Raw genomic sequence first — 21,647 nt, forward strand, 5'->3', positions numbered from 1 at the left:
GACGTACATTGGGGGTATAGCTCATTGGTAGAGCATTTGACTGCAGATCAAGAGGTCCTTGGTTCAACTCCGAGTGCCCCCTTGTACCATACATCTTCATTTTCAATTCTTATACACAATACATCATTCACTATTTGAAGGATCATAAAATTACGAAATTACATTGCTTGACATGTCCAGTTACTTGAAATATTGAAGGTGTTTTTAAATTAGTTATTATACTTGTTTACATCAATTCTCAGTTACTTGAAATATTGAAGGTGTTTTTAAATTAGTTATTATACTTGTTTACATCAATTCTCAGTCCTGTAACATGTAAGTTTGAAATTTTTTTGAATATTGTGTCTGAGAAATAATCTTTCAATTGATGTAACTCAAATCCATGTTTTCAAACAAGAGAACATGAAAATGTGCATTTGTCTATAATTTAAAAGATTTTGGACAAAAATTCTTTAATGTACATTGGGGGTATAGCTCAGTGGTAGAGCATTTGACTGCAGATCAAGAGGTCCTTGATTCAACTCCGAGTGCCCGCTTGTACCATTCATTTTCAAGTCTTACACACAATACATCATTCACTATTTGAAGGATCATAAAATTACGAAATTACATTGCTTGACATGTCCAGTTACTTGAAATATTGAAGGTGTTTTTAAATTAGTTATTATACTTGTTTACATCAATTCTCAGTCCTCTAACATGTAAGTTTGAATTTTTTTTGAATATTGTGTCTGAGAAATAATTTTTCAATTGATGTAACTCAAATCCATGTTTTCAAACAAGAGAACATGAAAATGTGCATTTGTCTATAATTTAAAAGATTTTGGACAAAAATTATTTAATGTACATTGGGGGTATAGCTCAGTGGTAGAGCATTTGACTGCAGATCAAGAGGTCCTTGGTTCAACTCCAAGTGCCCCCTTGTACCATACATCTTCATTTTCAATTCTTATACACAATACATCATTCACTATTTGAAGGATCATAAAATTACGAAATTACATTGCTTGACATGTCCAGTTACTTGAAATATTGAAGGTGTTTTTAAATTAGTTATTATACTTGTTTACATCAGTTCTCAGTCCTCTAACATGTAAGTTTGAATTTTTTTGGAATATTGTGTCTGAGAAATAATCTTTCAATTGATGTAACTCAAATCCATGTTTTCAAACAAGAGAACATGAAAATGTGCATTTGTCTATAATTTAAAAGATTTTGGACAAAAATTATTTGACGTACATTGGGGGTATAGCTCAGTGGTAGAGCATTTGACTGCAGATCAAGAGGTCCTTGGTTCAACTCCGACTGCCCCCTTGTACCATACATCTTCATTTTCAATTCTTATACACAATACATCATTCACTATTTGAAGGATCATAAAATTACGAAATTACATTGCTTGACATGTCCAGTTACTTGAAATATTGAAGGTGTTTTTAAATTAGTTATTATACTTGTTTACATCAGTTCTCAGTCCTCTAACATGTAAGTTTGAATTTTTTTGGAATATTGTGTCTGAGAAATAATCTTTCAATTGATGTAACTCAAATCCATGTTTTCAAACAAAAGAACATGAAAATGTGCATTTGTCTATAATTTAAAGTTTTTTGGACAAAAATTCTTTGACGTACATTGGGGGTATAGCTCAGTGGTAGAGCATTTGACTGCAGATCAAGAGGTCCTTGGTTCAACTCCGAGTGCCCCCTTGTTCCAAACATGTTCTTTTTCAAGTCTTATACACAATACATCATTCACTATTTGAAGGATCATAAAATTACGAAATTACATTGCTTGACATGTCCAGTTACTTGAAATATTAAAGGTGTTTTTAAATTAGTCATTATACTTGTTTACATCAATTTTTAGTCCTCTAACATGTAAGTTTGAATTTTTTTTGAATATTGTGTCTGAGAAATAATCTTTCAATTGATGTAACTCAAATCCATGTTTTCAAACAAGAGAACATGAAAATGTGCATTTGTCTATAATTTAAAAGATTTTGGACAAAAATTCTTTGACGTACATTGGGGGTATAGCTCATTGGTAGAGCATTTGACTGCAGATCAAGAGGTCCTTGGTTCAACTCCGAGTGCCCCCTTGTACCATACATCTTCATTTTCAATTCTTATACACAATACATCATTCACTATTTGAAGGATCATAAAATTACGAAATTACATTGCTTGACATGTCCAGTTACTTGAAATATTGAAGGTGTTTTTAAATTAGTTATTATACTTGTTTACATCAATTCTCAGTTACTTGAAATATTGAAGGTGTTTTTAAATTAGTTATTATACTTGTTTACATCAATTCTCAGTCCTGTAACATGTAAGTTTGAAATTTTTTTGAATATTGTGTCTGAGAAATAATCTTTCAATTGATGTAACTCAAATCCATGTTTTCAAACAAGAGAACATGAAAATGTGCATTTGTCTATAATTTAAAAGATTTTGGACAAAAATTCTTTAATGTACATTGGGGGTATAGCTCAGTGGTAGAGCATTTGACTGCAGATCAAGAGGTCCTTGATTCAACTCAGAGTGCCCGCTTGTACCATTCATTTTCAAGTCTTACACACAATACATCATTCACTATTTGAAGGATCATAAAATTACGAAATTACATTGCTTGACATGTCCAGTTACTTGAAATATTGAAGGTGTTTTTAAATTAGTTATTATACTTGTTTACATCAATTCTCAGTCCTCTAACATGTAAGTTTGAATTTTTTTTGAATATTGTGTCTGAGAAATAATTTTTCAATTGATGTAACTCAAATCCATGTTTTCAAACAAGAGAACATGAAAATGTGCATTTGTCTATAATTTAAAAGATTTTGGACAAAAATTATTTAATGTACATTGGGGGTATAGCTCAGTGGTAGAGCATTTGACTGCAGATCAAGAGGTCCTTGGTTCAACTCCAAGTGCCCCCTTGTACCATACATCTTCATTTTCAATTCTTATACACAATACATCATTCACTATTTGAAGGATCATAAAATTACGAAATTACATTGCTTGACATGTCCAGTTACTTGAAATATTGAAGGTGTTTTTAAATTAGTTATTATACTTGTTTACATCAGTTCTCAGTCCTCTAACATGTAAGTTTGAATTTTTTTGGAATATTGTGTCTGAGAAATAATCTTTCAATTGATGTAACTCAAATCCATGTTTTCAAACAAGAGAACATGAAAATGTGCATTTGTCTATAATTTAAAAGATTTTGGACAAAAATTATTTGACGTACATTGGGGGTATAGCTCAGTGGTAGAGCATTTGACTGCAGATCAAGAGGTCCTTGGTTCAACTCCGACTGCCCCCTTGTACCATACATCTTCATTTTCAATTCTTATACACAATACATCATTCACTATTTGAAGGATCATAAAATTACGAAATTACATTGCTTGACATGTCCAGTTACTTGAAATATTGAAGGTGTTTTTAAATTAGTTATTATACTTGTTTACATCAGTTCTCAGTCCTCTAACATGTAAGTTTGAATTTTTTTGGAATATTGTGTCTGAGAAATAATCTTTCAATTGATGTAACTCAAATCCATGTTTTCAAACAAAAGAACATGAAAATGTGCATTTGTCTATAATTTAAAGTTTTTTGGACAAAAATTCTTTGACGTACATTGGGGGTATAGCTCAGTGGTAGAGCATTTGACTGCAGATCAAGAGGTCCTTGGTTCAACTCCGAGTGCCCCCTTGTTCCAAACATGTTCTTTTTCAAGTCTTATACACAATACATCATTCACTATTTGAAGGATCATAAAATTACGAAATTACATTGCTTGACATGTCCAGTTACTTGAAATATTAAAGGTGTTTTTAAATTAGTCATTATACTTGTTTACATCAATTTTTAGTCCTCTAACATGTAAGTTTGAATTTTTTTTGAATATTGTGTCTGAGAAATAATCTTTCAATTGATGTAACTCAAATCCATGTTTTCAAACAAGAGAACATGAAAATGTGCATTTGTCTATAATTTAAAAGATTTTGGACAAAAGTTATTTGACGTACATTGGGGGTATAGCTCAGTGGTAGAGCATTTGACTGCAGATCAAGAGGTCCTTGGTTCAACTCCGAGTGCCCCCTTGTACCATACATTTTCATTTTCAAGTCTTACACACAATACATCATTCACTATTTGAAGGATCATAAAATTACGAAATTACATTGCTTGACATGTCCAGTTACTTGAAATATTGAAGGTGTTTTTAACCCCTTAAGGACACAGCCATTTTGTAGCTTAAGGCTCAGCCCGATTTTTTGGATTCTGACTTGCGTCTCTTTATACGGTTATAACTTTTGAACACTGTTACTTATCAAAGCGATTCTGAGATTGTTTTTTCCCCACATGTTGTACTTCATTTTAGTGGTAAATTTTGGCAGATAAGTTTTGCATTTATTTACAAAAAAAAAGAAAATATGATAAATTTTTGGAAAAATTTGCCATTTTCGAAATTCAAAATCATTGCGTTTTCAGGCAGATAGATTTACCAGCTAAATAACTTGCAGAATAACATTTCCCATTTGTCTACTTTACATTTTCATAATTTCTGAAATGTCTGGATAATTTATTTTGATGTCACGCGGCTTACAAAAAGAATAGCGCTTTTCCGGATTTTCAGAATTGACTATTTTGGGGATAAATACAGTTTGGAATGAAATTTTACATATTTAGCATCAAAACCCCCTATATAACCAACCCATTTTCAAATCTGCACCCCTCAAGCTATCAGAAACCGCTTTTACGAAGATTGTTAACCCCTTGAGATCTTCATAGTAATTGAATCAAAATGGAGGTGAAATTTAGAATGGTCATATTGTTCCCTTATACGTTCATTTAGCCCTAAAATTTACACATTTCCAAAAGATAAAAAGAGAAAACCCACCATACAATTTGTTCTGCAATTTCTCCTGAGTACAAAGACCCCCCACATGTGGCCGTGACTTGTTTTATGGGGGCACAGCGAGGTGCAGAAGGGAAGGAGGGCGCTGCAGCTGCCAGGATTTTAGTTTCCTCATTGGCCCCTTTTGAAGGCTATAAAATTTTCGCTTTTTCGTTATTGGGGCCATGTGATGCCATTTTTTTTGCGGGATGAGATGCTTTTTCCAATGTTACCATTTTGGGGTTTGTATCACCTATTGTTGAAAATTTAGGAACGTTTTTTGAGGACAGGAGTAGAAAAGCATCAATTCTGTACTGGATTTTTTACTTTTTTTTTTTTTGGTGTTCACCGTATAGACTAATAATCATGTTATCTTTATTCTATGGGTTGATACGATTACGGGCATACCAGACATGAATATATTTTCTTACGTTTTACTAAATTTGTCAAACAAAACCCTAATGTGGGGAAAAATCTATCATTTATGTATTGCCGTCTTCCAAGTGGCATAACGTTGTTACTTTTTTGGCTACGGAGCTGGTTGATGGCTTGTTTTTTGCGGGACATGTTGTACATTGCACCAGTATCATGTCGCAGTACATATGGTTTTTTGATCACATTTTATAGCATTTTTTGTGGGATTGAAAAGGTAAAAATCATAATTTTTGGAGGGTTTATAACAGTTTTTTTTTACGGCGTTTATCGTGCGGGTTCAATAATGATTTACTTTTATTCTACGGGTTGTTACGGACGCGGTGATACTATATATGTGGGGTTTGTGTTATGATTTAGACTTTTTTTTGAGTTATATGTCTCTTTATATGTTTTGGGGGTTTGGGGCATTTTTAGTGATTTATGACTTTATTTTTTTATTGAATAACTTTTTTTTTTTACTTTTTCACTTTTATACCATGGGACATGAAGAAGCAATCATCTGATTGCTTCTTCATGATAATATTCTGCAATACTCATGTATTGCAGAGTATTATCAGTGTCAGCCTATACACTTGCATAGGCTGGCACTGTGCCAGTAAGATGACGTCACAGACGCCATCTTACTGGCAATTCTTGCAGGTAACTCTGGGGTCCAGATCGGACCCCAGAGTTACTATAGCAACGATCGGCGCACCCCGAAAACGGTTCGGGGGGGCCGATCGTGGGGGAAAGATCCCCCAGATACATGTTAGATGCCGCGGTCGCGCTGACCGCGGCATTTAACGGGTTAAGCACCCGCGATCGGAGACAACTCCGATCGCGGGTGTTACACTGGGGTGCCGGCTATCAGTCACAGCCGGCACCCCGTCTTTCCCGATGCCGGTTCGGCTCAGATCTTGAGCTGAACCGGCATCAGCTCAGCGTCCGATATATCGGACGCTGAGCGCTAAGTCACTGCGCTCAGCGTCCGATATATCGGACGCTGAGCGTTAAGAGGTTAAATTAGTTATTATACTTGTTTACATCAATTCTCAGTCCTCTAACATGTAAGTTTGAATTTTTTTTGAATATTGTGTCTGAGAAATAATCTTTCAATTGATGTAACTCAAATCCATGTTTTCAAACAAGAGAACATGAAAATGTGCATTTGTCTATAATTTTAAAGATTTTGGACAAAAATTATTTGAAGTAAATTGGGGGTATAGCTCAGTGGTAGAGCATTTGACTGCAGATCAAGAGGTCCTAGGTTCAACTCCGAGTGCCCCCTTGTACCATACATCTTCATTTTCAATTCTTATACACAATACATCATTCACTATTTGAAGGATCATAAAATTACGAAATTACATTGCTTGACATGTCCAGTTACTTGAAATATTGAAGGTGTTTTTAAATTAGTTATTATACTTGTTTACATCAGTTTTCAGTCCTCTAACATGTAAGTTTGAATTTTTTTGGAATATTGTGTCTGAGAAATAATCTTTCAATTGATGTAACTCAAATCCATGTTTTCAAACAAGAGAACATGAAAATGTGCATTTGTCTATAATTTAAAAGATTTTGGACAAAAATTATTTGACGTACATTGGGGGTATAGCTCAGTGGTAGAGCATTTGACTGCAGATCAAGAGGTCCTTGGTTCAACTCCGAGTGCCCCCTTGTACCATACATCTTCATTTTCAATTCTTATACACAATACATCATTCACTATTTGAAGGATCATAAAATTACGAAATTACATTGCTTGACATGTCCAGTTACTTGAAATATTGAAGGTGTTTTTAAATTAGTTATTATACTTGTTTACATCAATTCTCAGTTACTTGAAATATTGAAGGTGTTTTTAAATTAGTTATTATACTTGTTTACATCAATTCTCAGTCCTGTAACATGTAAGTTTGAAATTTTTTTGAATATTGTGTCTGAGAAATAATCTTTCAATTGATGTAACTCAAATCCATGTTTTCAAACAAGAGAACATGAAAATGTGCATTTGTCTATAATTTAAAAGATTTTGGACAAAAATTCTTTAATGTACATTGGGGGTATAGCTCAGTGGTAGAGCATTTGGCTGCAGATCAAGAGGTCCTTGGTTCAACTCCAAGTGCCCCCTTGTACCATACATCTTCATTTTCAATTCTTATACACAATACATCATTCACTATTTGAAGGATCATAAAATTACGAAATTACATTGCTTGACATGTCCAGTTACTTGAAATATTGAAGGTGTTTTTAAATTAGTTATTATACTTGTTTACATCAGTTCTCAGTCCTCTAACATGTAAGTTTGAATTTTTTTGGAATATTGTGTCTGAGAAATAATCTTTCAATTGATGTAACTCAAATCCATGTTTTCAAACAAGAGAACATGAAAATGTGCATTTGTCTATAATTTAAAAGATTTTGGACAAAAATTATTTGACGTACATTGGGGGTATAGCTCAGTGGTAGAGCATTTGACTGCAGATCAAGAGGTCCTTGGTTCAACTCCGACTGCCCCCTTGTACCATACATCTTCATTTTCAATTCTTATACACAATACATCATTCACTATTTGAAGGATCATAAAATTACGAAATTACATTGCTTGACATGTCCAGTTACTTGAAATATTGAAGGTGTTTTTAAATTAGTTATTATACTTGTTTACATCAGTTCTCAGTCCTCTAACATGTAAGTTTGAATTTTTTTGGAATATTGTGTCTGAGAAATAATCTTTCAATTGATGTAACTCAAATCCATGTTTTCAAACAAAAGAACATGAAAATGTGCATTTGTCTATAATTTAAAGTTTTTTGGACAAAAATTCTTTGACGTACATTGGGGGTATAGCTCAGTGGTAGAGCATTTGACTGCAGATCAAGAGGTCCTTGGTTCAACTCCGAGTGCCCCCTTGTTCCAAACATGTTCTTTTTCAAGTCTTATACACAATACATCATTCACTATTTGAAGGATCATAAAATTACGAAATTACATTGCTTGACATGTCCAGTTACTTGAAATATTAAAGGTGTTTTTAAATTAGTCATTATACTTGTTTACATCAATTTTTAGTCCTCTAACATGTAAGTTTGAATTTTTTTTGAATATTGTGTCTGAGAAATAATCTTTCAATTGATGTAACTCAAATCCATGTTTTCAAACAAGAGAACATGAAAATGTGCATTTGTCTATAATTTAAAAGATTTTGGACAAAAGTTATTTGACGTACATTGGGGGTATAGCTCAGTGGTAGAGCATTTGACTGCAGATCAAGAGGTCCTTGGTTCTACTCCGAGTGCCCCCTTGTACCATACATTTTCATTTTCAAGTCTTACACACAATACATCATTCACTATTTGAAGGATCATAAAATTACGAAATTACATTGCTTGACATGTCCAGTTACTTGAAATATTGAAGGTGTTTTTAAATTAGTTATTATACTTGTTTACATCAATTCTCAGTCCTCTAACATGTAAGTTTGAATTTTTTTTGAATATTGTGTCTGAGAAATAATCTTTCAATTGATGTAACTCAAATCCATGTTTTCAAACAAGAGAACATGAAAATGTGCATTTGTCTATAATTTTAAAGATTTTGGACAAAAATTATTTGAAGTAAATTGGGGGTATAGCTCAGTGGTAGAGCATTTGACTGCAGATCAAGAGGTCCTTGGTTCATCTCCGAGTGCCCCCTTGTACCATACATCTTCATTTTCAATTCTTATACACAATACATCATTCACTATTTGAAGGATCATAAAATTACGAAATTACATTGCTTGACATGTCCAGTTACTTGAAATATTGAAGGTGTTTTTAAATTAGTTATTATACTTGTTTACATCAGTTTTCAGTCCTCTAACATGTAAGTTTGAATTTTTTTGGAATATTGTGTCTGAGAAATAATCTTTCAATTGATGTAACTCAAATCCATGTTTTCAAACAAGAGAACATGAAAATGTGCATTTGTCTATAATTTAAAAGATTTTGGACAAAAATTATTTGACGTACATTGGGGGTATAGCTCAGTGGTAGAGCATTTGACTGCAGATCAAGAGGTCCTTGGTTCAACTCCGAGTGCCCCCTTGTACCATACATCTTCATTTTCAATTCTTATACACAATACATCATTCACTATTTGAAGGATCATAAAATTACGAAATTACATTGCTTGACATGTCCAGTTACTTGAAATATTGAAGGTGTTTTTAAATTAGTTATTATACTTGTTTACATCAATTCTCAGTTACTTGAAATATTGAAGGTGTTTTTAAATTAGTTATTATACTTGTTTACATCAATTCTCAGTCCTGTAACATGTAAGTTTGAAATTTTTTTGAATATTGTGTCTGAGAAATAATCTTTCAATTGATGTAACTCAAATCCATGTTTTCAAACAAGAGAACATGAAAATGTGCATTTGTCTATAATTTAAAAGATTTTGGACAAAAATTCTTTAATGTACATTGGGGGTATAGCTCAGTCGTAGAGCATTTGGCTGCAGATCAAGAGGTCCTTGGTTCAACTCCGAGTGCCCCCTTGTACCATACATCTTCATTTTCAAGTCTTACACACAATACATTATTCACTATTTAAGGATCATAAAATTACGAAATTACATTGCTTGACATGTCCAGTTACTTGAAATATTGAAGGTGTTTTTAAATTAGTTATTATACTTGTTTACATCAATTCTCAGTCCTGTAACATGTAAGTTTGAAATTTTTTTGAATATTGTGTCTGAGAAATAATCTTTCAATTGATGTAACTCAAATCCATGTTTTCAAACAAGAGAACATGAAAATGTGCATTTGTCTATAATTTAAAAGATTTTGGACAAAAATTCTTTAATGTACATTGGGGGTATAGCTCAGTGGTAGAGCATTTGGCTGCAGATCAAGAGGTCCTTGGTTCAACTCCAAGTGCCCCCTTGTACCATACATCTTCATTTTCAATTCTTATACACAATACATCATTCACTATTTGAAGGATCATAAAATTACGAAATTACATTGCTTGACATGTCCAGTTACTTGAAATATTGAAGGTGTTTTTAAATTAGTTATTATACTTGTTTACATCAGTTCTCAGTCCTCTAACATGTAAGTTTGAATTTTTTTGGAATATTGTGTCTGAGAAATAATCTTTCAATTGATGTAACTCAAATCCATGTTTTCAAACAAGAGAACATGAAAATGTGCATTTGTCTATAATTTAAAAGATTTTGGACAAAAATTATTTGACGTACATTGGGGGTATAGCTCAGTGGTAGAGCATTTGACTGCAGATCAAGAGGTCCTTGGTTCAACTCCGACTGCCCCCTTGTACCATACATCTTCATTTTCAATTCTTATACACAATACATCATTCACTATTTGAAGGATCATAAAATTACGAAATTACATTGCTTGACATGTCCAGTTACTTGAAATATTGAAGGTGTTTTTAAATTAGTTATTATACTTGTTTACATCAGTTCTCAGTCCTCTAACATGTAAGTTTGAATTTTTTTGGAATATTGTGTCTGAGAAATAATCTTTCAATTGATGTAACTCAAATCCATGTTTTCAAACAAAAGAACATGAAAATGTGCATTTGTCTATAATTTAAAGTTTTTTGGACAAAAATTCATTGACGTACATTGGGGGTATAGCTCAGTGGTAGAGCATTTGACTGCAGATCAAGAGGTCCTTGGTTCAACTCCGAGTGCCCCCTTGTTCCAAACATGTTCTTTTTCAAGTCTTATACACAATACATCATTCACTATTTGAAGGATCATAAAATTACGAAATTACATTGCTTGACATGTCCAGTTACTTGAAATATTAAAGGTGTTTTTAAATTAGTCATTATACTTGTTTACATCAATTTTTAGTCCTCTAACATGTAAGTTTGAATTTTTTTTGAATATTGTGTCTGAGAAATAATCTTTCAATTGATGTAACTCAAATCCATGTTTTCAAACAAGAGAACATGAAAATGTGCATTTGTCTATAATTTAAAAGATTTTGGACAAAAGTTATTTGACGTACATTGGGGGTATAGCTCAGTGGTAGAGCATTTGACTGCAGATCAAGAGGTCCTTGGTTCAACTCCGAGTGCCCCCTTGTACCATACATTTTCATTTTCAAGTCTTACACACAATACATCATTCACTATTTGAAGGATCATAAAATTACGAAATTACATTGCTTGACATGTCCAGTTACTTGAAATATTGAAGGTGTTTTTAAATTAGTTATTATACTTGTTTACATCAATTCTCAGTCCTCTAACATGTAAGTTTGAATTTTTTTTGAATATTGTGTCTGAGAAATAATCTTTCAATTGATGTAACTCAAATCCATGTTTTCAAACAAGAGAACATGAAAATGTGCATTTGTCTATAATTTTAAAGATTTTGGACAAAAATTATTTGAAGTAAATTGGGGGTATAGCTCAGTGGTAGAGCATTTGACTGCAGATCAAGAGGTCCTAGGTTCAACTCCGAGTGCCCCCTTGTACCATACATCTTCATTTTCAATTCTTATACACAATACATCATTCACTATTTGAAGGATCATAAAATTACGAAATTACATTGCTTGACATGTCCAGTTACTTGAAATATTGAAGGTGTTTTTAAATTAGTTATTATACTTGTTTACATCAGTTTTCAGTCCTCTAACATGTAAGTTTGAATTTTTTTGGAATATTGTGTCTGAGAAATAATCTTTCAATTGATGTAACTCAAATCCATGTTTTCAAACAAGAGAACATGAAAATGTGCATTTGTCTATAATTTAAAAGATTTTGGACAAAAATTATTTGACGTACATTGGGGGTATAGCTCAGTGGTAGAGCATTTGACTGCAGATCAAGAGGTCCTTGGTTCAACTCCGAGTGCCCCCTTGTACCATACATCTTCATTTTCAATTCTTATACACAATACATCATTCACTATTTGAAGGATCATAAAATTACGAAATTACATTGCTTGACATGTCCAGTTACTTGAAATATTGAAGGTGTTTTTAAATTAGTTATTATACTTGTTTACATCAATTCTCAGTTACTTGAAATATTGAAGGTGTTTTTAAATTAGTTATTATACTTGTTTACATCAATTCTCAGTCCTGTAACATGTAAGTTTGAAATTTTTTTGAATATTGTGTCTGAGAAATAATCTTTCAATTGATGTAACTCAAATCCATGTTTTCAAACAAGAGAACATGAAAATGTGCATTTGTCTATAATTTAAAAGATTTTGGACAAAAATTCTTTAATGTACATTGGGGGTATAGCTCAGTGGTAGAGCATTTGGCTGCAGATCAAGAGGTCCTTGGTTCAACTCCGAGTGCCCCCTTGTACCATACATCTTCATTTTCAAGTCTTACACACAATACATTATTCACTATTTAAGGATCATAAAATTACGAAATTACAATGCTTGACATGTCCAGTTACTTGAAAAATTGAAGCTGTTTTTAAATTAGTCATTATACTTGTTTACATCAATTCTCAGTCCTCTAACATGTAAGTTTGAATTTTTTTTGAATATTGTGTCTGAGAAATAATCTTTCAATTGATGTAACTCAAATCCATGTTTTCAAACAAGAGAACATGAAAATGTGCATTTGTCTATAATTTAAAAGATTTTGGACAAAAATTCTTTAATGTGCATTGGGGGTATAGCTCAGTGGTAGAGCATTTGACTGCAGATCAAGAGGTCCTTGGTTCAACTCCGAGTGCCCCCTTGTACCATACATCTTCATTTTCAAGTCTTACACACAATACATCATTCACTATTTGAAGGATCATAAAATTAAGAAATTACAATGCTTGACATGTCCAGTTACTTGAAAAATTGAAGCTGTTTTTAAATTAGTTATAATACTTGTTTACATCAATTCTCAGTCCTCTAACATGTAAGTTTGAATTTTTTTGGAATATTGTGTCTGAGAAATAATCTTTCAATTAATGTAACTCAAATCCATGTTTTCAAACAAGAGAACATGAAAATGTGCATTTGTCTATAATTTAAAAGATTTTGGACAAAAATTGTTTGACGTACATTGGGGGTATAGCTCAGTGGTAGAGCATTTGACTGCAGATCAAGAGGTCCTTGGTTCAACTCCGAGTGCCCCCTTGTACCATACATCTTCATTTTCAAGTCTTATACACAATACATCATTCACTATTTGAAGGATCATAAAATTACGAAATTACATTGCTTGACATGTCCAGTTACTTGAAATATTGAAGGTGTTTTTAATTTAGTTATTATACTTGTTTACATCAATTCTTAGTCCTCTAACATGTAAGTTTGAATTTTTTTGGAATAATGTGTCTGAGTAATAATCTTTCAATTGATGTAACTCAAATCCATGTTTTCAAACAAGAGAACATGAAAATGTGCATTTGTCTATAATTTAAAAGATTTGGGACAAAAATTCTTTGACGTACATTGGGGGTATAGCTCAGTGGTAGAGCATTTGACTGCAGATCAAGAGGTCCTTGGTTCAACTCCGAGTGCCCCCTTGTACCATACATCTTCATTTTCAAGTCTTACACACAATACATCATTCACTATTTGAAGGATCATAAAATTACGAAATTACATTGCTTGACATGTCCAGTTACTTGAAATATTGAAGGTGTTTTTAATTTAGTTATTATACTTGTTTACATCAATTCTTAGTCCTCTAACATGTAAGTTTGAATTTTTTTGGAATAATGTGTCTGAGTAATAATCTTTCAATTGATGTAACTCAAATCCATGTTTTCAAACAAGAGAACATGAAAATGTGCATTTGTCTATAATTTAAAAGATTTTGGACAAAAATTCTTTAATGTACATTGGGGGTATAGCTCAGTGGTAGAGCATTTGACTGCAGATCAAGAGGTCCTTGGTTCAACTCCGAGTGCCCCCTTGTACCATACATCTTCATTTTCAATTCTTATACACAATACATCATTCACTATTTGAAGGATCATAAAATTACGAAATTACATTGCTTGACATGTCCAGTTACTTGAAATATTGAAGGTGTTTTTAAATTAGTTATTATACTTGTTTACATCAGTTCTCAGTCCTCTAACATGTAAGTTTGAATTTTTTTGGAATATTGTGTCTGAGAAATAATCTTTCAATTGATGTAACTCAAATCCATGTTTTCAAACAAGAGAACATGAAAATGTGCATTTGTCTATAATTTAAAAGATTTTGGACAAAAATTCTTTGACGTACATTGGGGGTATAGCTCAGTGGTAGAGCATTTGACTGCAGATCAAGAGGTCCTTGGTTCAACTCCGAGTGCCCCCTTGTACCATACATCTTCATTTTCAATTCTTATACACAATACATCATTCACTATTTGAAGGATCATAAAATTACGAAATTACATTGCTTGACATGTCCAGTTACTTGAAATATTGAAGGTGTTTTTAAATTAGTTATTATACTTGTTTACATCAATTCTCAGTCCTCTAACATGTAAGTTTGAATTTTTTTTGAATATTGTGTCTGAGAAATAATCTTTCAATTGATGTAACTCAAATCCATGTTTTCAAACAAGAGAACATGAAAATGTGCATTTGTCTATAATTTAAAAGATTTTGGACAAAAATTCTTTGACGTACATTGGGGGTATAGCTCATTGGTAGAGCATTTGACTGCAGATCAAGAGGTCCTTGGTTCAACTCCGAGTGCCCCCTTGTACCATACATCTTCATTTTCAATTCTTATACACAATACATCATTCACTATTTGAAGGATCATAAAATTACGAAATTACATTGCTTGACATGTCCAGTTACTTGAAATATTGAAGGTGTTTTTAAATTAGTTATTATACTTGTTTACATCAATTCTCAGTTACTTGAAATATTGAAGGTGTTTTTAAATTAGTTATTATACTTGTTTACATCAATTCTCAGTCCTGTAACATGTAAGTTTGAAATTTTTTTGAATATTGTGTCTGAGAAATAATCTTTCAATTGATGTAACTCAAATCCATGTTTTCAAACAAGAGAACATGAAAATGTGCATTTGTCTATAATTTAAAAGATTTTGGACAAAAATTCTTTAATGTACATTGGGGGTATAGCTCAGTGGTAGAGCATTTGACTGCAGATCAAGAGGTCCTTGATTCAACTCCGAGTGCCCGCTTGTACCATTCATTTTCAAGTCTTACACACAATACATCATTCACTATTTGAAGGATCATAAAATTACGAAATTACATTGCTTGACATGTCCAGTTACTTGAAATATTGAAGGTGTTTTTAAATTAGTTATTATACTTGTTTACATCAATTCTCAGTCCTCTAACATGTAAGTTTGAATTTTTTTTGAATATTGTGTCTGAGAAATAATTTTTCAATTGATGTAACTCAAATCCATGTTTTCAAACAAGAGAACATGAAAATGTGCATTTGTCTATAATTTAAAAGATTTTGGACAAAAATTATTTAATGTACATTGGGGGTATAGCTCAGTGGTAGAGCATTTGACTGCAGATCAAGAGGTCCTTGGTTCAACTCCAAGTGCCCCCTTGTACCATACATCTTCATTTTCAATTCTTATACACAATACATCATTCACTATTTGAAGGATCATAAAATTACGAAATTACATTGCTTGACATGTCCAGTTACTTGAAATATTGAAGGTGTTTTTAAATTAGTTATTATACTTGTTTACATCAGTTCTCAGTCCTCTAACATGTAAGTTTGAATTTTTTTGGAATATTGTGTCTGAGAAATAATCTTTCAATTGATGTAACTCAAATCCATGTTTTCAAACAAGAGAACATGAAAATGTGCATTTGTCTATAATTTAAAAGATTTTGGACAAAAATTATTTGACGTACATTGGGGGTATAGCTCAGTGGTAGAGCATTTGACTGCAGATCAAGAGGTCCTTGGTTCAACTCCGACTGCCCCCTTGTACCATACATCTTCATTTTCAATTCTTATACACAATACATCATTCACTATTTGAAGGATCATAAAATTACGAAATTACATTGCTTGACATGTCCAGTTACTTGAAATATTGAAGGTGTTTTTAAATTAGTTATTATACTTGTTTACATCAGTTCTCAGTCCTCTAACATGTAAGTTTGAATTTTTTTGGAATATTGTGTCTGAGAAATAATCTTTCAATTGATGTAACTCAAATCCATGTTTTCAAACAAAAGAACATGAAAATGTGCATTTGTCTATAATTTAAAGTTTTTTGGACAAAAATTCTTTGACGTACATTGGGGGTATAGCTCAGTGGTAGAGCATTTGACTGCAGATCAAGAGGTCCTTGGTTCAACTCCGAGTGCCCCCTTGTTCCAAACATGTTCTTTTTCAAGTCTTATACACAATACATCATTCACTATTTGAAGGATCATAAAATTACGAAATTACATTGCTTGACATGTCCAGTTACTTGAAATATTAAAGGTGTTTTTAAATTAGTCATTATACTTGTTTACATCAATTTTTAGTCCTCTAACATGTAAGTTTGAATTTTTTTTGAATATTGTGTCTGAGAAATAATCTTTCAATTGATGTAACTCAAATCCATGTTTTCAAACAAGAGAACATGAAAATGTGCATTTGTCTATAATTTAAAAGATTTTGGACAAAAATTATTTGATGTACATTGGGGGTATAGCTCAGTGGTAGAGCATTTGACTGCAGATCAAGAGGTCCTTGGTTCAACTCCGAGTGTTCCCTTGTACCATACATTTTCATTTTCAAGTCTTACACACAATACATCATTCACTATTTGAAGGATCATAAAATTACGAAATTACATTGCTTGACATGTCCAGTTACTTGAAATATTGAAGGTGTTTTTAATTTAGTTATTATACTTGTTTACATCAATTCTTAGTCCTCTAACATGTAAGTTTGAATTTTTTTGGAATAATGTGTCTGAGTAATAATCTTTCAATTGATGTAACTCAAATCCATGTTTTCAAACAAGAGAACATGAAAATGTGCATTTGTCTATAATTTAAAAGATTTTGGACAAAAATTATTTGTCGTACATTGGGGGTATAGCTCAGTGGTAGAGCATTTGACTGCAGATCAAGAGGTCCTTGGTTCAACTCCGAGTGCCCCCTTGTACCATACATCTTCATTTTCAATTCTTATACACAATACATCATTCACTATTTGAAGGATCATAAAATTACGAAATTACATTGCTTGACATGTCCAGTTACTTGAAATATTGAAGGTGTTTTTAAATTAGTTATTATACTTGTTTACATCAATTCTCAGTCCTCTAACATGTAAGTTTGAATTTTTTTTGAATATTGTGTCTGAGAAATAATCTTTCAATTGATGTAACTCAAATCCATGTTTTCAAACAAGAGAACATGAAAATGTGCATTTGTCTATAATTTAAAAGATTTTGGACAAAAATTCTTTAATGTACATTGGGGGTATAGCTCAGTGGTAGAGCATTTGACTGCAGATCAAGAGGTCCTTGGTTCAACTCCGAGTGCCCCCTTGTACCATACATCTTCATTTTCAATTCTTATACACAATACATCATTCACTATTTGAAGGATCATAAAATTACGAAATTACATTGCTTGACATGTCCAGTTACTTGAAATATTGAAGGTGTTTTTAAATTAGTTATTATACTTGTTTACATCAAGTCTCAGTTACTTGAAATATTGAAGGTGTTTTTAAATTAGTTATTATACTTGTTTACATCAATTCTCAGTCCTGTAACATGTAAGTTTGAAATTTTTTTGAATATTGTGTCTGAGAAATAATCTTTCAATTGATGTAACTCAAATCCATGTTTTCAAACAAGAGAACATGAAAATGTGCATTTGTCTATAATTTAAAAGATTTTGGACAAAAATTCTTTAATGTACATTGGGGGTATAGCTCAGTGGTAGAGCATTTGACTGCAGATCAAGAGGTCCTTGATTCAACTCCGAGTGCCCGCTTGTACCATTCATTTTCAAGTCTTACACACAATACATCATTCACTATTTGAAGGATCATAAAATTACGAAATTACATTGCTTGACATGTCCAGTTACTTGAAATATTGAAGGTGTTTTTAAATTAGTTATTATACTTGTTTACATCAATTCTCAGTCCTCTAACATGTAAGTTTGAAATTTTTTTGAATATTGTGTCTGAGAAATAATCTTTCAATTGATGTAACTCAAATCCATGTTTTCAAACAAGAGAACATGAAAATGTGCATTTGTCTATAATTTAAAAGATTTTGGACAAAAATTCTTTAATGTACATTGGGGGTATAGCTCAGTGGTAGAGCATTTGACTGCAGATCAAGAGGTCCTTGATTCAACTCCGAGTGCCCGCTTGTACCATTCATTTTCAAGTCTTACACACAATACATCATTCACTATTTGAAGGATCATAAAATTACGAAATTACATTGCTTGACATGTCCAGTTACTTGAAATATTGAAGGTGTTTTTAAATTAGTTATTATACTTGTTTACATCAATTCTCAGTCCTCTAACATGTAAGTTTGAATTTTTTTTGAATATTGTGTCTGAGAAATAATCTTTCAATTGATGTAACTCAAATCCATGTTTTCAAACAAGAGAACATGAAAATGTGCATTTGTCTATAATTTAAAAGATTTTGGACAAAAATTCTTTGACGTACGTTGGGGGTATAGCTCAGTGGTAGAGCATTTGACTGCAGATCAAGAGGTCCTTGGTTCAACTCCGAGTGCCCCCTTGTACCATACATCTTCATTTTCAATTCTTATACACAATACATCATTCACTATTTGAAGGATCATAAAATTACGAAATTACATTGCTTGACATGTCCAGTTACTTGAAATATTGAAGGTTTTTTTAAATTAGTTATTATACTTGTTTACATCAATTCTCAGTCCTCTAACATGTAAGTTTGAATTTTTTTGGAATATTGTGTCTGAGAAATAATCTTTCAATTGATGTAACTCAAATCCATGTTTTCAAACAAAAGAACATGAAAATGTGCATTTGTCTATAATTTAAAGTTTTTTGGACAAAAATTCTTTGATGTACATTGGGGTTATAGCTCAGTGGTAGAGCATTTGACTGCAGATCAAGAGGTCCTTGGTTCAACTCCGAGTGCCCCCTTGTTCCAAACATGTTCTTTTTCAAGTCTTACACACAATACATCATTCACTATTTGAAGGATCATAAAATTACGAAATTACATTGCTTGACATGTCCAGTTACTTGAAATATTGAAGGTGTTTTTAATTTAGTTATTATACTTGTTTACATCAATTCTTAGTCCTCTAACATGTAAGTTTGAATTTTTTTGGAATAATGTGTCTGAGTAATAATCTTTTAATTGATGTAACTCAAATCCATGTTTTCAAACAAGAGAACATGAAAATGTGCATTTGTCTATAATTTTAAAGATTTTGGACAAAAATTCTTTAATGTACATTGGGGGTATAGCTCAATAGTAGAGCATTTGACTGCAGATCAAGAGGTCCTTGGTTCAACTCCGAGTGCCCCCTTGTACCATACGTCTTCATTTTCAAGTCTTACACACAATACATCATTCACTATTTGAAGGATCATAAAATTACGAAATTACATTGCTTGACATGTCCAGTTACTTGAAATATTGAAGGTGTTTTTAAATTAGTTATTATACTTGTTTACATCAATTCTCAGTCCTGTAACATGTAAGTTTGAAATTTTTTTGAATATTGTGTCTGAGAAATAATCTTTCAATTGATGTAACTCAAATCCATGTTTTCAAACAAGAGAACATGAAAATGTGCATTTGTCTATAATTTAAAAGATTTTGGACAAAAATTCTTTAATGTACATTGGGGGTATAGCTCAGTGGTAGAGCATTTGACTGCAGATCAAGAGGTCCTTGGTTCAACTCCGAGTGCCCGCTTGTACCATTCATTTTCAAGTCTTACACACAATACATCATTCACTATTTGAAGGATCATAAAATTACGAAATTACATTGCTTGACATGTCCAGTTACTTGAAATATTGAAGGTGTTTTTAAATTAGTTATTATACTTGTTTACATCAATTCTCAGTCCTCTAACATGTAAGTTTGAATTTTTTTTGAATATTGTGTCTGAGAAATAATTTTTCAATTGATGTAACTCAAATCCATGTTTTCAAACAAGAGAACATGAAAATGTGCATTTGTCTATAATTTAAAAGATTTTGGACTAAAATTTTTTAATGTACATTGGGGGTATAGCTCAGTGGTAGAGCATTTGACTGCAGATCAAGAGGTCCTTGGTTCAACTCCAAGTGCCCCCTTGTACCATACATCTTCATTTTCAATTCTTATACACAATACATCATTCACTATTTGAAGGATCATAAAATTACGAAATTACATTGCTTGACATGTCCAGTTACTTGAAATATTGAAGGTGTTTTTAAATTAGTTATTATACTTGTTTACATCAGTTCTCAGTCCTCTAACATGTAAGTTTGAATTTTTTTGGAATATTGTGTCTGAGAAATAATCTTTCAATTGATGTAACTCAAATCCATGTTTTCAAACAAGAGAACATGAAAATGTGCATTTGTCTATAATTTAAAAGATTTTGGACAAAAATTCTTTGACGTACATTGGGGGTATAGCTCAGTGGTAGAGCATTTGACTGCAGATCAAGAGGTCCTTGGTTCAACTCCGAGTGCCCCCTTGTACCATACATCTTCATTTTCAATTCTTATACACAATACATCATTCACTATTTGAAGGATCATAAAATTACGAAATTACATTGCTTGACATGTCCAGTTACTTGAAATATTGAAGGTGTTTTTAAATTAGTTATTATACTTGTTTACATCAATTCTCAGTTACTTGAAATATTGAAGGTGTTTTTAAATTAGTTATTATACTTGTTTACATCAATTCTCAGTCCTGTAACATGTAAGTTTGAAATTTTTTTGAATATTGTGTCTGAGAAATAATCTTTCAATTGATGTAACTCAAATCCATGTTTTCAAACAAGAGAACATGAAAATGTGCATTTGTCTATAATTTAAAAGATTTTGGACAAAAATTCTTTAATGTACATTGGGGGTATAGCTCAGTGGTAGAGCATTTGACTGCAGATCAAGAGGTCCTTGATTCAACTCCGAGTGCCCGCTTGTACCATTCATTTTCAAGTCTTACACACAATACATCATTCACTATTTGAAGGATCATAAAATTACGAAATTACATTGCTTGACATGTCCAGTTACTTGAAATATTGAAGGTGTTTTTAAATTAGTTATTATACTTGTTTACATCAATTCTCAGTCCTCTAACATGTAAGTTTGAATTTTTTTT

At 32.1% G+C, this 21,647-nt stretch overlaps 23 non-coding genes across 23 annotated transcripts; all 23 read left to right on the forward strand.

The window, feature by feature from the left end:
• Positions 1-850: 850 nt before the first annotated feature.
• On the forward strand, positions 851-922 carry TRNAC-GCA (transfer RNA cysteine (anticodon GCA)). Its single transcript has one exon. It is a non-coding gene; the product is annotated as a tRNA-Cys (tRNA).
• Positions 923-1,634: 712 nt separating this feature from the next.
• On the forward strand, positions 1,635-1,706 carry TRNAC-GCA (transfer RNA cysteine (anticodon GCA)). The gene has a single exon. It is a non-coding gene; the product is annotated as a tRNA-Cys (tRNA).
• A 1,160-nt stretch (positions 1,707-2,866) lies between these two features.
• Positions 2,867-2,938, forward strand: TRNAC-GCA (transfer RNA cysteine (anticodon GCA)). The gene has a single exon. It is a non-coding gene; the product is annotated as a tRNA-Cys (tRNA).
• Positions 2,939-3,650: 712 nt separating this feature from the next.
• TRNAC-GCA (transfer RNA cysteine (anticodon GCA)) lies at positions 3,651-3,722 on the forward strand. The gene has a single exon. It is a non-coding gene; the product is annotated as a tRNA-Cys (tRNA).
• Positions 3,723-4,042: 320 nt separating this feature from the next.
• TRNAC-GCA (transfer RNA cysteine (anticodon GCA)) lies at positions 4,043-4,114 on the forward strand. Its single transcript has one exon. It is a non-coding gene; the product is annotated as a tRNA-Cys (tRNA).
• A 2,819-nt stretch (positions 4,115-6,933) lies between these two features.
• On the forward strand, positions 6,934-7,005 carry TRNAC-GCA (transfer RNA cysteine (anticodon GCA)). The gene has a single exon. It is a non-coding gene; the product is annotated as a tRNA-Cys (tRNA).
• A 1,166-nt stretch (positions 7,006-8,171) lies between these two features.
• On the forward strand, positions 8,172-8,243 carry TRNAC-GCA (transfer RNA cysteine (anticodon GCA)). The gene has a single exon. It is a non-coding gene; the product is annotated as a tRNA-Cys (tRNA).
• A 1,104-nt stretch (positions 8,244-9,347) lies between these two features.
• Positions 9,348-9,419, forward strand: TRNAC-GCA (transfer RNA cysteine (anticodon GCA)). The gene has a single exon. It is a non-coding gene; the product is annotated as a tRNA-Cys (tRNA).
• A 1,557-nt stretch (positions 9,420-10,976) lies between these two features.
• Positions 10,977-11,048, forward strand: TRNAC-GCA (transfer RNA cysteine (anticodon GCA)). The gene has a single exon. It is a non-coding gene; the product is annotated as a tRNA-Cys (tRNA).
• A 320-nt stretch (positions 11,049-11,368) lies between these two features.
• Positions 11,369-11,440, forward strand: TRNAC-GCA (transfer RNA cysteine (anticodon GCA)). The gene has a single exon. It is a non-coding gene; the product is annotated as a tRNA-Cys (tRNA).
• Positions 11,441-12,152: 712 nt separating this feature from the next.
• On the forward strand, positions 12,153-12,224 carry TRNAC-GCA (transfer RNA cysteine (anticodon GCA)). Its single transcript has one exon. It is a non-coding gene; the product is annotated as a tRNA-Cys (tRNA).
• A 773-nt stretch (positions 12,225-12,997) lies between these two features.
• On the forward strand, positions 12,998-13,069 carry TRNAC-GCA (transfer RNA cysteine (anticodon GCA)). The gene has a single exon. It is a non-coding gene; the product is annotated as a tRNA-Cys (tRNA).
• A 320-nt stretch (positions 13,070-13,389) lies between these two features.
• TRNAC-GCA (transfer RNA cysteine (anticodon GCA)) lies at positions 13,390-13,461 on the forward strand. Its single transcript has one exon. It is a non-coding gene; the product is annotated as a tRNA-Cys (tRNA).
• A 320-nt stretch (positions 13,462-13,781) lies between these two features.
• Positions 13,782-13,853, forward strand: TRNAC-GCA (transfer RNA cysteine (anticodon GCA)). Its single transcript has one exon. It is a non-coding gene; the product is annotated as a tRNA-Cys (tRNA).
• Positions 13,854-14,173: 320 nt separating this feature from the next.
• TRNAC-GCA (transfer RNA cysteine (anticodon GCA)) lies at positions 14,174-14,245 on the forward strand. The gene has a single exon. It is a non-coding gene; the product is annotated as a tRNA-Cys (tRNA).
• A 320-nt stretch (positions 14,246-14,565) lies between these two features.
• On the forward strand, positions 14,566-14,637 carry TRNAC-GCA (transfer RNA cysteine (anticodon GCA)). The gene has a single exon. It is a non-coding gene; the product is annotated as a tRNA-Cys (tRNA).
• Positions 14,638-15,797: 1,160 nt separating this feature from the next.
• On the forward strand, positions 15,798-15,869 carry TRNAC-GCA (transfer RNA cysteine (anticodon GCA)). Its single transcript has one exon. It is a non-coding gene; the product is annotated as a tRNA-Cys (tRNA).
• Positions 15,870-16,581: 712 nt separating this feature from the next.
• TRNAC-GCA (transfer RNA cysteine (anticodon GCA)) lies at positions 16,582-16,653 on the forward strand. The gene has a single exon. It is a non-coding gene; the product is annotated as a tRNA-Cys (tRNA).
• Positions 16,654-17,365: 712 nt separating this feature from the next.
• On the forward strand, positions 17,366-17,437 carry TRNAC-GCA (transfer RNA cysteine (anticodon GCA)). Its single transcript has one exon. It is a non-coding gene; the product is annotated as a tRNA-Cys (tRNA).
• Positions 17,438-17,757: 320 nt separating this feature from the next.
• TRNAC-GCA (transfer RNA cysteine (anticodon GCA)) lies at positions 17,758-17,829 on the forward strand. Its single transcript has one exon. It is a non-coding gene; the product is annotated as a tRNA-Cys (tRNA).
• Positions 17,830-18,983: 1,154 nt separating this feature from the next.
• Positions 18,984-19,055, forward strand: TRNAC-GCA (transfer RNA cysteine (anticodon GCA)). The gene has a single exon. It is a non-coding gene; the product is annotated as a tRNA-Cys (tRNA).
• Positions 19,056-20,545: 1,490 nt separating this feature from the next.
• On the forward strand, positions 20,546-20,617 carry TRNAC-GCA (transfer RNA cysteine (anticodon GCA)). The gene has a single exon. It is a non-coding gene; the product is annotated as a tRNA-Cys (tRNA).
• Positions 20,618-20,937: 320 nt separating this feature from the next.
• On the forward strand, positions 20,938-21,009 carry TRNAC-GCA (transfer RNA cysteine (anticodon GCA)). Its single transcript has one exon. It is a non-coding gene; the product is annotated as a tRNA-Cys (tRNA).
• Positions 21,010-21,647: the final 638 nt, after the last annotated feature.

This window comes from Engystomops pustulosus, chromosome 1, assembly GCF_040894005.1.
Source record: "Engystomops pustulosus chromosome 1, aEngPut4.maternal, whole genome shotgun sequence".
In the NCBI taxonomy this organism is placed as follows: domain Eukaryota; kingdom Metazoa; phylum Chordata; class Amphibia; order Anura; family Leptodactylidae; genus Engystomops; species Engystomops pustulosus.